This window comes from Mustelus asterias, unplaced genomic scaffold (genome assembly GCF_964213995.1).
Source record: "Mustelus asterias unplaced genomic scaffold, sMusAst1.hap1.1 HAP1_SCAFFOLD_130, whole genome shotgun sequence".
Taxonomy (NCBI): Eukaryota; Metazoa; Chordata; class Chondrichthyes; order Carcharhiniformes; family Triakidae; genus Mustelus; species Mustelus asterias.
This window is the reverse complement of record NW_027590164.1, coordinates 833,862-847,189: the sequence shown is the minus strand read 5'-3', so window position 1 is coordinate 847,189 and position 13,328 is coordinate 833,862.

Sequence of the window (13,328 nt, the reverse complement as noted above, 5' to 3'; positions counted from 1 at the left end):
CTGAAGAATCTTTTTTAAAATCGTTCTTCATAACAAAGAAATAGGAAACAACACTCAGACAGATGAGGGAATGGAGACTCAGTCCGGATCTACTGGACTTTCCAAAAGATGGCCGGAAATTATGCGCCTGAATATTTCACGCCCATAATAAAAAAGCTCAAGCGTAACTAACAGATATCTTTTCAATCCCTTCCATTTAAATGTAGTTGACTTTGTTTAAAAGATGACTATGGTCAATCAAAAAAACTGTGATCTGTATTACCCAGTGAACCGATTCCTTCTGTTGGTCAGTTATGTTTGCAATTCAGTGATATTCAATTTCAGAGATATTCTATTCATAATGAAGACATGTGTGTTAAATAATACATTGATATTAAATATTGAAACAAATACTGAGTACAATTGTACAATGAGCTTTGACAACGTCTCATCTGGACTCGAAATGTCAGCTAATTTCTATCCTTACTGCCAGACCTTGTGAGATTTTCCTGCATTTTCTCTTTTGGTTTCCGATTCCAGCATCCGCAGTAATTTGCTTTTATTACTGAGTACAAATGGTTCAGATTATTCGAAGGAAGATTAGAATAATGCATTAATGAATGGGCAGAAATCATTGCTCCCTTAGATATTTGCGGGACGAACCCTTTTAAATTTTGATGTTTAAGATAAACTGGGCAATTAGATTGAAAGTAACGGTTATCTTCCTGAATTAAATGACATGGGCTCTCAGTCTCACCATCGGAACCTGCAGCAACACAGCGGAGTTGAACATTGCAGACAGGCAGATTTACTCTAACGTGTTTTAAGCTGTTTCTGTAGTATCGTGGTTATCACGTTCCTGTAACACGCAAACAGTCCCCGCTTCGAAACCGCACAGAAACATTCATTCAGCTTTCTCAGGTCAGGTAAGGGAAAATTGCTTGATTTCAGTTAATTGCTCAACATTATCCGAAACCCGATGTTCAAGGCATGTTATCACTGCTCTGGCATCACTCTCAAGTGTTTTCTGTGAAATAAGAAACGACTTTTTCTGACGCACTGACAGGAAAGTTCGATTTTGACACCGAGCACTTATTCGCATCCCGTTCAGACTACAACAGAATTTAATGGGTTTATAGGTGCAGACTAATATGGTTAATCACCATTTGAAATATCTGATAGTAGTGTGTGTTCAAAAAGACAGATACAAGTGTTACTGTAAGTGAACTAGAGGAAATGGCGCACATTTCACAGAAGAATCTTTTTTTAAATGGTTTTTCGTCACTAAGAAACAGGAAAAGCCACTCAGACAGATGAGGGAACCGAGACTCAGCGCGGATCTACTGGACGTTCCTGTAAAGGGCCGGAATTTATGCGCCTGAATGTTTCACACCCATAATAAAAAAGGCTCAAGTGTCACGAACAGATAATTTTTGATTCTCCTCCATTTAAATGGAGTTGACTTTGTTTAAAAGCTGACCATAGTCAATCTCAAATTTGCGATCTGTATTACCCGGTGATTCGCTTCATTCTGTTGGTCAGTTATGTTTGCAATTCAGTGATGTTCAATTTCAGAGATATTCAATTCATAATGAAGACATATGTGTTAAATTATGCATTGATATTAAATATTGAAACAAATACTGAGTACAATTGTACAATGAGCTTTGATAAAGTGTCATCTGGACTCGAAACATCAGCTCTTTTCTCTCCTTACTGAAGCTGCCAGGCCTTGTAAGATTTTCCAGCATTTTCTGTTTTGGTTTCCGATTCTAGCATCCGCAGCAATTTGCTTTTATTACTGAGTACAATTGTTTGAAATTATTGGAAGGAAGATGAGAATTATGCATTAATGAATGGGCAGAAATCATTGCTCCCTTAGATATTTGCGAGGCGAGCCCTTTTAAATTTTGAAGTTCAAGATAAGTTGAGCATTCAGATTTAAAGTCACGGTTATCTTCCTGAATAAAGTGACATGGACTCTCAGTCTAACCATTGGAACCTGCAGCAACACAGCGAAGTTGAACATCGCAAACAGGCCGATTTATATCTGCTGTAGCTTGCTGTTAGCTGTTTCCGTAGTGTCGTGGTTATCACGTTCGCCTTAGACACGAAAGATCCCCGGCCCGAAACCGGGCAGAAACACTGTTGGATTTTTCTCATGAAGCGTGAGAAAAGTCTGCATGGTGTATGTTCATTGCTCAACCTCATGCGAATCCAATGTTATGTTGCCTTTGCCATCGGCCTCAAATCAATTTAGGAGAATCAGAAATGCCGTATTTTGGGAAGCAATGGCTGGAAATAAATGACTTGTTTTTACACGTATTCGCAACTCGTTCAGTCCACAAAAGAATTTAATGTGTTTATAGTTGAAGACCAACATAGTTAATCACCATCTGAAACATGTCTAATAGTATTGTGTGCTCAAAAAGACAGACATAATTGAAATCGTAAATGGTGCACATTTCCCACACGCATCTTTTTAGAATTTCTCTTCGCAATAAAGAAGTAGTAAAAACCATTCAGACCGATGAGGAAATCGAGAATCAGTGCGGACCTGCTGGACTTCCGATAGATGAACGAGATTTAGGCGCCAGAATGTTTCACAGACAGAATAAAGAGGCATCGACTATAACTGGTAGATCATTCTTAAATCTGTTCCTTTTAAAGGTACTTGATTTTGTTTAAGAGATAAGTGTGGTGATTCTCACGTTCGCCCAACACACGAAAAGTCCCCGGTTTGAAACTGGGCCGAAACATTAATTAAGCATTCTCATGTATAGTGTGGGTCATTTATACGATTTTAGTTAGTTGCTGAACATTACTTAAATCTCGGTTTTACAGCAATTTTATCTTTGCTCTGTACTCATCATTTAAACGTTTGCACCGAGCCAAGCAGGAGTCGAACTTGGAATCTTCTAATCCGTAGTCAGACTCATTATCCATTGCGCCACTGGCCCACATGTGAAAACATGACAGTTGTTGCATATTGGCCCGACGTTTCGAAAGTTTCAGGTAGAAACTTTGTCAAAATTTTGCGTTTACTTGTGAGGAAAAGGTCCATCATTGAGATTGTCTTCCTTCATTTACAATCACCTCTAATTGCCCTTGAATTGAGTTGCTGAGTTAACCCGCCGGGGTGGAATTCAAACTGCTGTCCAAAGACTATAAGACTGCCAAACCAGTAACCATTCCCCTCAGAGAATCAACACTCGAATATTACTTGAATGTAATACTGTGCATGCATATGACATTAGCTCTTACATATGCCTCAATATGCATTCAGAAAAAAATGAAATAGAAGTGCTGAGTATCCACTGCACACTGAGCAGGAAAAGTGATGCTCCTATTTTGACTCAACACACATTTTATCAATTCGTGCAGTGGTCACAAGAACAGGTCAGAGGCTGGCAATCCTGCGGCGAATAACTCACCTGACTCCCCAAAACATGTCCACCAACTACAAGGCACAACTCGGGAATGTGAGTGAATACACCCCACTTGCCTGATCGGTGCAGGAACTCACCAAATACACCTTAGACAGCACTTTGCAAACCCAAGACCGTTATCACGAGGAGAATCCCCTCCATGCCGATCACAATGTTGACTTGGAAATGTATCGCTGAACCTTCATCGTCATTGGAAGAAGGTCCTGGAATAACCGCTCCCCCGCCACTAACAGCACTATGGATGTATCTATACCAATAGACTGCAGCAGTTCAAGAAGGAAGCTCACCGCCACCTTCTCAAGGGAATTACTGATGGGTAATAAATGCCGGCCGAGCCAGAGACACCCACATCTCGTCAATGAATAAACAGAAACATCCAGCCAACTGCCTCAACTGCCTGAATGGGCAATTGTGGGGTCTCTTGAACAGGTGAATGATGATAAAATGAATGTCCCCTTCCAAGTCAACCCTTTTGAAAGCTGTTTTTCGAGTGAGCGTGTTGTGATGATAGATTCCCTGCAGTTTGTACTCAGATTCTCAAACCAAGCCCCATGTGAACCAATCCCCCCGTCTGTAGCGGGAAGAAATGAACAGAACCTGCGAATTGGGCAATAGGAAACAACATCACAGAGCTCGTCCAGGATTTGAACTCAGCATTTCATGCACATTTGATCTCAAATACCAACATCAGGAATCATACTCCGAGACCACTTAGGGTACTTTAACCAAATTGTTAAATTTTATTCCTATTGATAATTCCATCTTTCGTAAGGTTGTATTAATAATTTGTTGTGAATAGAATCTTGTCATCGCCCTAACCAGCAAAGACTCATAACAACAAAAATGTATGCGTGTGTGCGCGCATGCGCATGTGTGTGTGTGTATATATATTGGTTATCAGCAAAGCATGTCATTACGTCCAATAGGTTAAGCACAGATAGAATTAAAACCTCCCTCTACAATCTGGTGTCACATTATAGGACAGGTATGGCATAGGTGTGATGCAGTACAAATCTCCCTCTACATTATCCAATCACTCATTCTCAGATTCAGTACCGCATGCGTGAGTAACAAACGGTCGCCCTGACCAACGTGAGACCTCCCGATCCTGGGGAAAGTACATCGAGATGGGGAATCATACCGACTGAAGGTAAAAGTAACAGAGTGAGGAAGGGTCGGCCCTTGACTGCGTGGGGCGGTGCACATGGTGAGTATTAGAGATTCGAGCAGAAAGGAACTTAATTTTCAACTGTACACATTCAGAGAAGTGCTTCTGAACTCGCATGCAGGCCGTTCATTCTTCTCTACCTGAAGTTGATATGACATTGTAAGCAAATCAAATCTCGGAGCTGAAATCCAGAACTTTAGAATGAAAACTTCTCAGCTTCAGGAATGTTGGAACATACAAAGAACTAGACCAGAATCCTCAGGAAATGTTGATATCATGCACAGCCTGTAGAAGAACATGATGAGACGGAGGTGGACAGAAAGGTCAGGGCATGAAAGTTTGGAATGGCACTGGTAGATCCCTGGGGTGATATGTAGTGGGTTCAGGGTTATGGCAGCAAAGGAAATGAAGCAGGCAGAGAGAATCCCTCGGGTGATGTTCAGTGAGTTCAGGGGGATGGAGTCAGAGGGAGTGGAGCAGGGAGAGAGGATCCCTCGGGTGATGCTCAGTGAGTTCAGGGGGATGGAGTCAGAGGGAATGGAACAGGTGATATTCAGGGAGATCCGGGGGATGGTATCAGATCGTATCAGAGGGTATCAGAGGGAATGCAGCAGAGAGAGGATCCCTGGGGTGGTGTTCAGTGATTTCGGGGCTTGGCATCAGAGGGAATGGAGCCGGGAGAGAGGATCCCTGGGGTGATGTTCAGTGATTATTTTTACTAGGATGCTACCGGGACTTGATGAATTGAGTTATAAGGAGAGGCTGAATAGACTGGGACTTTTTTCTCTGGAGCGTAGGAGGCTGAGGGGTGACCTTATAGAGGTCTATAAAATAATGAGGGGCAAAGACAAGGTAGATCGTCAATATCTTTTCCCAAACGTAGGGGAGTCTAAAAGTAGAGGGCATAGGTTTAAGGTGAGAGGGGAGAGATATAACAGTGTCCGGAGGGGCATTTTTTTCAGACAGAGGGTGGTGAGTGTCTGGAACAAGCTGCCAGAGGTAGTAGTAGAGGCGGCTACAATGTTATATTTTAAAAAGCATTTAGATAGTTACATGGGTAAGATGGGTATAGAGGGATATGGGTCAAATGAGGGCAATTGGGATTAGATTAGGGGTTTAAAAAAAAAGGGAGGCATGGACAAGATGGGCCGAAGGGCCTGTTTCCATGCTGTGAACCTCTATGACCCTATGATTTCCGGGGATGGAATCAGAGGGAATGGCGTCTATTGGGGATAATGCATCATCGAAATGAAGTCAGTGGAGTAGTGTTAATTCGTGCAAAGCGGACAGTTTGAAGCAGAGAGTCGCTTTGTTTTCACCAGAAAACGGAGCGTGTGCGTTTCTAACGGAACATGTGGGCAAAACATCTATTTATGTGTTTGAGAGAAAGTGAGAAGCGGGAGTCTCTCTGTCAGATTAAACCGCATTCTCTGGGACCATTTCCAATAATCTCCGTTTATCTGTTGTTTCAGATTGACCCCAAGATCTCCGAATTTCTGCGTGTTTTCCCCTAGTATACCTCATAGGCCCCAATTGCTGACAATCATTGGAAATGTGTCCCAGCTGCATGTTTTTGCGGAAAACATCCCAGTCTCTCATGGTTAATACCCAACTGTTCTAACCGAGTTTTTTTATCTGGCCGGTTGCAAACCTGGCTTCGAACTATTTAATCGGGCAATGGGGAGAGAAAATTGCTCTGATAACCTGTGCTGCAGCAATCTTTGCAGTGTTAGTTTGGGACAGTGCAAAATAAACTTTCTTCTCCCATATACTGTGCTGTATCGGCCTTTGATGTTGAGAACTACCCGTCACTCGACAGTGACAGAACAGTTTATGGGTGAAATCACCGAGGTTCTTCTGGCTGTTCAATCATTCTGTCTCTGGAGTTCACCAGAAAAAGGCAGCGGTAAAGCTGTCGTTAGACAGATAGGCCGCTAGATGGCGCAGTGACTCTTTCATTGAAGAGTCTTGAGTTCAAACACATCCCAGGCAGGATTGGCGAAAAATCCCTGTCTGGGAAAAGGGGGAAACCGTGTAATAGGGAAAATAGAGCGGTGTCGATGGGCTTTGGACACACAGTCCAAAGAGACACGCAGATGCAGAGAGACACACAGATACAGAGACAGACACACAGATACAGAGAAAGACAACAGATGCAGAGAGAGACACACAGATCCAGAGAGAGAGACAGACAGACGCAGAGAGAGACACACACAGATGCAGAGAGAGACAAGGAGAGAAAAATTGCAGAGAAATAGACAGAGAGAAATACAGAGAGACAGACAGACAGAGAAAAATATAGAGCGAGACAGAGAGAAATACAGAGAGACAGCCAGATACAGAGAGACACACAGATACCGAGAGAGAGAGACACACATATACAAAGAGACGCACAGATACAGACAGACACACACAGATACAGAGACAGACAAGGACAGAGAAATACAGAGAGAGAAAGGCAGAGAGAAATACAGGGAGATACAAAGAGAGAAATACTGAGAGAGAGACACACACAGAGAAATACAGAGAGCGACACACAGATACAGAGAGAGAGACAGAGAGAGAGAAACTCAGAGAGAGACATGCAGATTCAGAGACAGAGATAAAGTGACAGAGAGAAAGAGATAGAGAGAGAAATACAGAGAAGCTGTTTGGACTGCAGGCTGAAAACAATGTTTTTTTGTCTCTGTTCCTGGTGTTGGAAATTCTGCTGTGGGTGGCTGGTTACCTGAAAGCTAGAGCAACTAATGTTTCTGCCTCGAATTGTGCTAAATGTTCCAGGGCCAGAAAACCTCCGGGTTTCCCGATGACACAAAGATTGGCCAGGTGGTTAACAATGAGGTTGAGTGTCTTAGGTTACATGATGATATAGACGAGATGGCCAAATGGGTGGATAAGTAGCAGATGGAATTAAACCCTGAAAAATGTGAGGTGATGCGCTTTGGAAGGAGTAATTTGACAAGGAAATATGCTATGAAAAGCCCGACACTGGGAAGTTCCGAAGAACAAAGGGACCTTGGCGTGTTCGTCCATAGATCACTTAAGGCGGAAATGCAGGTTAATTGGGTGGTGAAAAAGGCACATGGCACACTCGCCTTTATCAATCGGGGTCTAGATTACAAAAGCAGAGAGGTCATGATGGAGTTGCATAGAACTTTGGTGAACCCACAGCTGGAGTACTGTGTGCAGCTCTAGTCGCCACATTGTAGGACTGATGTGAAAGCACTGGAGGCAGTGCAGAGGTTATTTGCCAGGATGCCGCCTGGGATGGAACATGTACGTTATAAAGAGAGGCTGTATAGGCTTGAGTTGCTTTTGTTGGAGCAGAGAAGTCTGAGGGGCGATCTGATTGAGGCGTTGGAAATTATGAGGGGCATGGACAATGTGGATGGAGAGTAGCTGTTCCCCTTAGTTGAAAGGTCAGTGACGAGTGGACATCGGATAAAAGTGAGGGGTGGGAGGATTAGGGGAGATTTGAGGAAAACGTTATTTCCTCAGAGGGTGGTGACAGTCTGGAATGCATTGCCTGGGCGGAGGGCAGAGGGGTGGGGGTAGAGGCGGGATGACTCACATTCTTTAAAAATTACCTGGATGAGGACTTGGCAAGCCAGAACATTCAAGGCTATGGGCCAAGTGCTGGCAAGTGGGATTAGGTGGGCAGATCAGGGCATTTCTTCCGTCATTGCAGACTCGATGGGCCAAAGGCCCTCTCCTGCACTGCAGTGTTCTGTGATTCTGTGATTCTCTCTCAATTCCATTTCCACAGGACTAATTCGCAGCAGGTGTTACGAAACTGCAAAATGCTGCATCGTGTGAGCATACTTGCTTAATTTGCTCAGCCTTGAACAGGATATATGGTTGTGGGTGCTGTTTAGTTTGGGACAGTATATTTAGCTGTTGAGGCTTATCCAAGATCATGGTTGTTTTTTTTTTGTAATTGGTAAAAGTTATGCTGATTTCTGTATTATCTGTTAACTGTGTACTTAAGTAAACTTTGTTTGGTAAAAGGTCCCTTGAGGGACATTTGGATCCTACCTCGAGCGAAATATTTTATGCTTATCCGTGCCAAATTCAAGGTGCAAAACTTCTGCTCTGGGCTGACTTCATAAAACACCTTGGCGCTTCTGGCCCGGATTATAACAGCTGAATATAAAGTGTTCAGAAGTGTCACAACCCCATCTTATGTTACTACTACTGGTTGGAAGCTTACAGGACTTTACGTTTTTCTTTTTTCTTAGATAACATGAGGAACAGAGTCATTGGACTGCTAATAATTTTTTAACAGAAAAAGCATTTCTTAAACATTAAACGTTTGATTATAGTACAATACTCTTTTACTCCCCTCTCAGCTTCACAAATGCGTACTGTTTTCAAAGGTAACACCCTACTCTGAAATTAAATGGCCTATGCCAATCAACCAATCTTTCGTGGTTTTCTCCTCAAACTCCCTCCAGATGATTGTCACATGAGTATTTTCAATCTCAGAAAAACTGACGCTTTCCATCATTCATTAACAATTACTCCATTGTATGGCTTTTTATCCAGCAAAACTGAGAGAGCTGTTCGCTCTCTAGCTTTCCAAAAGCAAGTGTTGTTAAGTTATCTAAAAATGACACCCGAAAGGTGCACCTGGTTTGTCAGCAACGACTTTTACTTCTCCCAGCTTGTTTACTTGTTATGTTTTACCCTCTCGAAGCACAGGAGAAACACAGTTTGAACTATGTTTTCCTTCTATCAAGGAAAACCCCAAGGCTTTTTACTCTTATGTGAGGAATAAAAGAATGACCAGGGTGAGGTTAGGGCCGGTCAAGGACAGTAGTGGGAACTTGTGTATGGAGTCAGTAAAGATAGGCGAGGTGATGAATGAATACTTTTCTTCAGTGTTCACCAAGGAGAGGGGCCATGTTTTTGAGGAAGAGAAGGTGTTACAGGCTAATAGGCTGGAGGAAATAGATGTTCGGAGGGAGGATGTCTTGGCAGTTTTGAATAAACTGAAGGTCGATAAGTCCCCTGGGCCTGATGAAATGTATCCTAGGATTCTGTGGGAGGCAAGGGATGAGATTGCAGAGCCTTTGGCGTTGATCTTTGGGTCCTCGCTGTCCACGGGGATGGTGCCAGAGGACTGGAGAATGGCGAATGTTGTTCCTCTGTTTAAGAAAGGGAATAGAAATGACCCTGGTAATTATAGACCGGTTAGTCTTACTTCGGTGGTTGGTAAATTGATGGAAAGGGTCCTTAGGGATGGGATTTACGACCATTTAGAAAGATGCGGATTAATCCGAGATAGTCAGCACGGATTCGTGAAGGGCAAGTCGTGCCTCACAAATTTGATAGAATTTTTTGAGGAGGTAACTAAGTGTGTTGATGAAGGTAGGGCAGTTGATGTCATATACATGGATTTTAGTAAGGCGTTTGATAAGGTCCCCCATGGTCGGCTTATGATGAAAGTGAGGAGGTGTGGGATAGAGGGAAAGTTGGCCGATTGGATAGGTAACTGGCTGTCTGACCGAAGACAGAGGGTGGTGGTCGATGGAAAATTTTCGGATTGGAGGCAGGTTGCTAGCGGTGTGCCGCAGGGATCAGTGCTTGGTCCTCTGCTCTTTGTGATTTTTATTAATGACTTAGAGGAGGGGGCTGAAGGGTGGATCAGTAAATTTGCTGATGACACCAAGATTGGTGGAGTAGTGGATGAGGTGGAGGGCTGTTGTAGGCTGCAAAGAGACATAGATAGGATGCAAAGCTGGGCTGAAAAATGGCAAATGGAGTTTAACCCTGATAAATGTGAGGTGATTCATTTTGGTAGGACTAATTTAAATGTCGATTACAGGGTCAAAGGTAGGGTTCTGAAGACTGTGGAGGAACAGAGAGATCTTGGGGTCCATATCCACAGATCTCTAAAGGTTGCCAGTCAAGTGGATAGAGCTGTGAAGAAGGCCTATAGTGTGTTAGCTTTTATTAACAGGGGGTTGGAGTTTAAGAGCCGTGGGGTTATGCTGCAACTGTACAGGACCTTGGTGAGACCACATTTGGAATATTGTGTGCAGTTCTGGTCACCTCACTATAAGAAGGATGTGGAAGCGCTGGAAAGAGTGCAGAGGAGATTTACCAGGATGCTGCCTGGTTTGGAGGGTAGGTCATATGAGGAAAGGTTGAGGGAGCTAGGGCTGTTCTCTCTGGAGCGGAGGAGGCTGAGGGGAGACTTAATAGAGGTGTATAAAATGATGAAGGGGATAGATAGAGTGAACGTTCAAAGACTATTTCCTCGGGTGGATGGAGCTATTACAAGGGGGCATAACTATAGGGTTCGTGGTGGGAGATACAGGACGGATATCAGAGGTAGGTTCTTTACGCAGAGAGTGGTTGGGGTGTGGAATGGACTGCCTGCAGTGATAGTGGAGTCAGACACTTTAGAAACATTTAAGCGGTTATTGGATAGGCACATGGAGCACACCAGGATGATAGGGAGTGGGATAGCTTGATCTTGGTTTCAGATAAAGCTTGGCACAACATCGTGGGCCGAAGGGCCTGTTCTGTGCTGTACTGTTCTATGTTCTATGTTCTAACTGACCAAAAATCCCACAGATACAAACACCCTTGTCCATCATGAATCCAGTTAGAGGTTTTTTCCTCTTACACAGAAACACTAAATTAAACCCACTTAAAACTATTCCTTACTTCTACTATTGAACAATGCAAATATTGATCATTACCGCTGTTTTCCTGACAGTAGTAAACTGGAAAAACGAACAGCAGACACAGTTGTTCTGTTGTTCAACTCAATTCCAGCAGGGATCTGGCTGAGAGTCAGATGGAGCATTGCAGCAAGAATAAGAAGAGCGTTAGTGTGATGAAGCAACCTTTTTTGAACCCATCTGAACATGAATTGGGTCTGTGGTGGTTCCGTTGATCAGGATCGCAGCTTCCATGTCATCGTGGAGCAGATGGATGTTGGGGAAAAACCTTTGGAGGAGTCAAGGTGGAGGATAATTTTCCATAATCCCTGGCGATTAAAAGTGTGAAAGGGCTTTGTGGGGTTACAGAAAGCCACATACAAAGGTTGACGCTGTCATCTGCAGATGCCGCACAGTGAAGATCATATCCATTGTACACCTGAGTGGACGGATTCCACGTCAGGTCTCTGGGAGGAGCGCTGCAGCCACAGGGAGAAGACGATTAAGGAAGATTCTTATGATGATCTTCCCTGTGGCTAATAGCAGGGAAATTCCTCTGTAGTTACAGAAGTCAGACTTGTCACCTTTCTTGAAGATGGTCATGATTGTGGTGTACTTGAGATCTCCTGGCACGTTTTCTTCCTTCCGGGGAATGGAAGTCAGGTCGTGTATTTACAACAATAGTGCTTTTCCGCCATGTTCTAATTCTTTAACAGGGACTTCATCTGTTCAAGATGGCTTGTTGTTCTTTAGCTGTTGAATGGCCTTTTCTACCTTGTTCCGGTTATGTTTGTGCTGAGATGGTCATGGATAGCATGTTGTGGAATGGAGTCAAGGACACGCACGTTGAAGATAGAATCTGTGTTAAGGAGGCCCTTCCAACGGGTGCTGACTGCTTCCATTTTCTTGATGAACATCTCCCCCTTCTTGGCCAACAATGGAGTGGAACCTTGGGTACTTGGGCTGCAGGTGATCTCAACTGCGGTAAAGAAACCCTGGCTATCACAGTTGCCAGTTAACTGCTGGATCTCCTGCTCTTTCTCCACGCAGCATCGATTCTTCAAGTCTTTTTTTTATGGAGGTTAGGCTGTAGAGCTACGTTTTGTTCTCGAGTTGTGCTGCTCCTGCAGGTTCCGAAACGCCTTGACCTTAATGCTGAGAACCATAGAATCCCTACAGTGCAGAAGGAAGCCATTCAACCTAATGAGTCTGTACTGACTCAGCACCTTAAACAGGCCCACTTCAACCCCGCCATTTTCAGTAACCCCACTCAGTTTCCATGGCCATTCGACCTAACCTAGAGAGCTTGGGACACGGATGGCAATTCAGCATGGCCAATCCACTTAACCTGCACATCTTTGTATTTTGGAACGAAACCACAGCACCCGGAGGAAACACACACAGACATGGCGAGACTGTGCAAACTCCACACAGACAGTCACCCAAGGCCGTCCTCGAACCTGGATCCTTGTGCCACTCTGCGCCCTTACCAGCTGCTGGATCTCCGATCGTTCATTCAGCAGTCTTGGTGTTTCCTGGCCAAGTGACCAAGCGTCTCTTTGGAGGTCTTGAGGGCGGAACAGGCGCTGTGGACACTCTGCATCTCTGGGTCACCAGGATTCATCGGGTTGTCAGTGGGGTGTTGGCTAAATAGGGCTCTCTCAGCAAAGTTTTTTTTAAGTTTAATTATTAATGTCACAAGTACGCTTACATTAACACTGCAATGAATTTACGGTAAAAGTTCCCCAGTCGCCACACTTCAACTCCAATTCGAGTACACTGAGCGAGAATTTAACTTGGCCAATGCACCTAACCAGCACGTCTTTCGGGCTGTGGGCGAAAACCGGACCACCCGGAGGAAAGCCACGCAGACATGGGAAGAATGTGCAGACTCCGCACAGACAATGACCCAGGCCGGGAATTGAACCTGGGGCCACGGCGGTGTGAGGCAGCAGTGCTAACTACTGTGCCACTGTGCCTCGCCTGAGCGTTGTTTTTTCTGCGGTATTGGTTCTGTTTCTGTCGCTGCTTTGGCCGACATTGATGCTGATCACAGAGCGG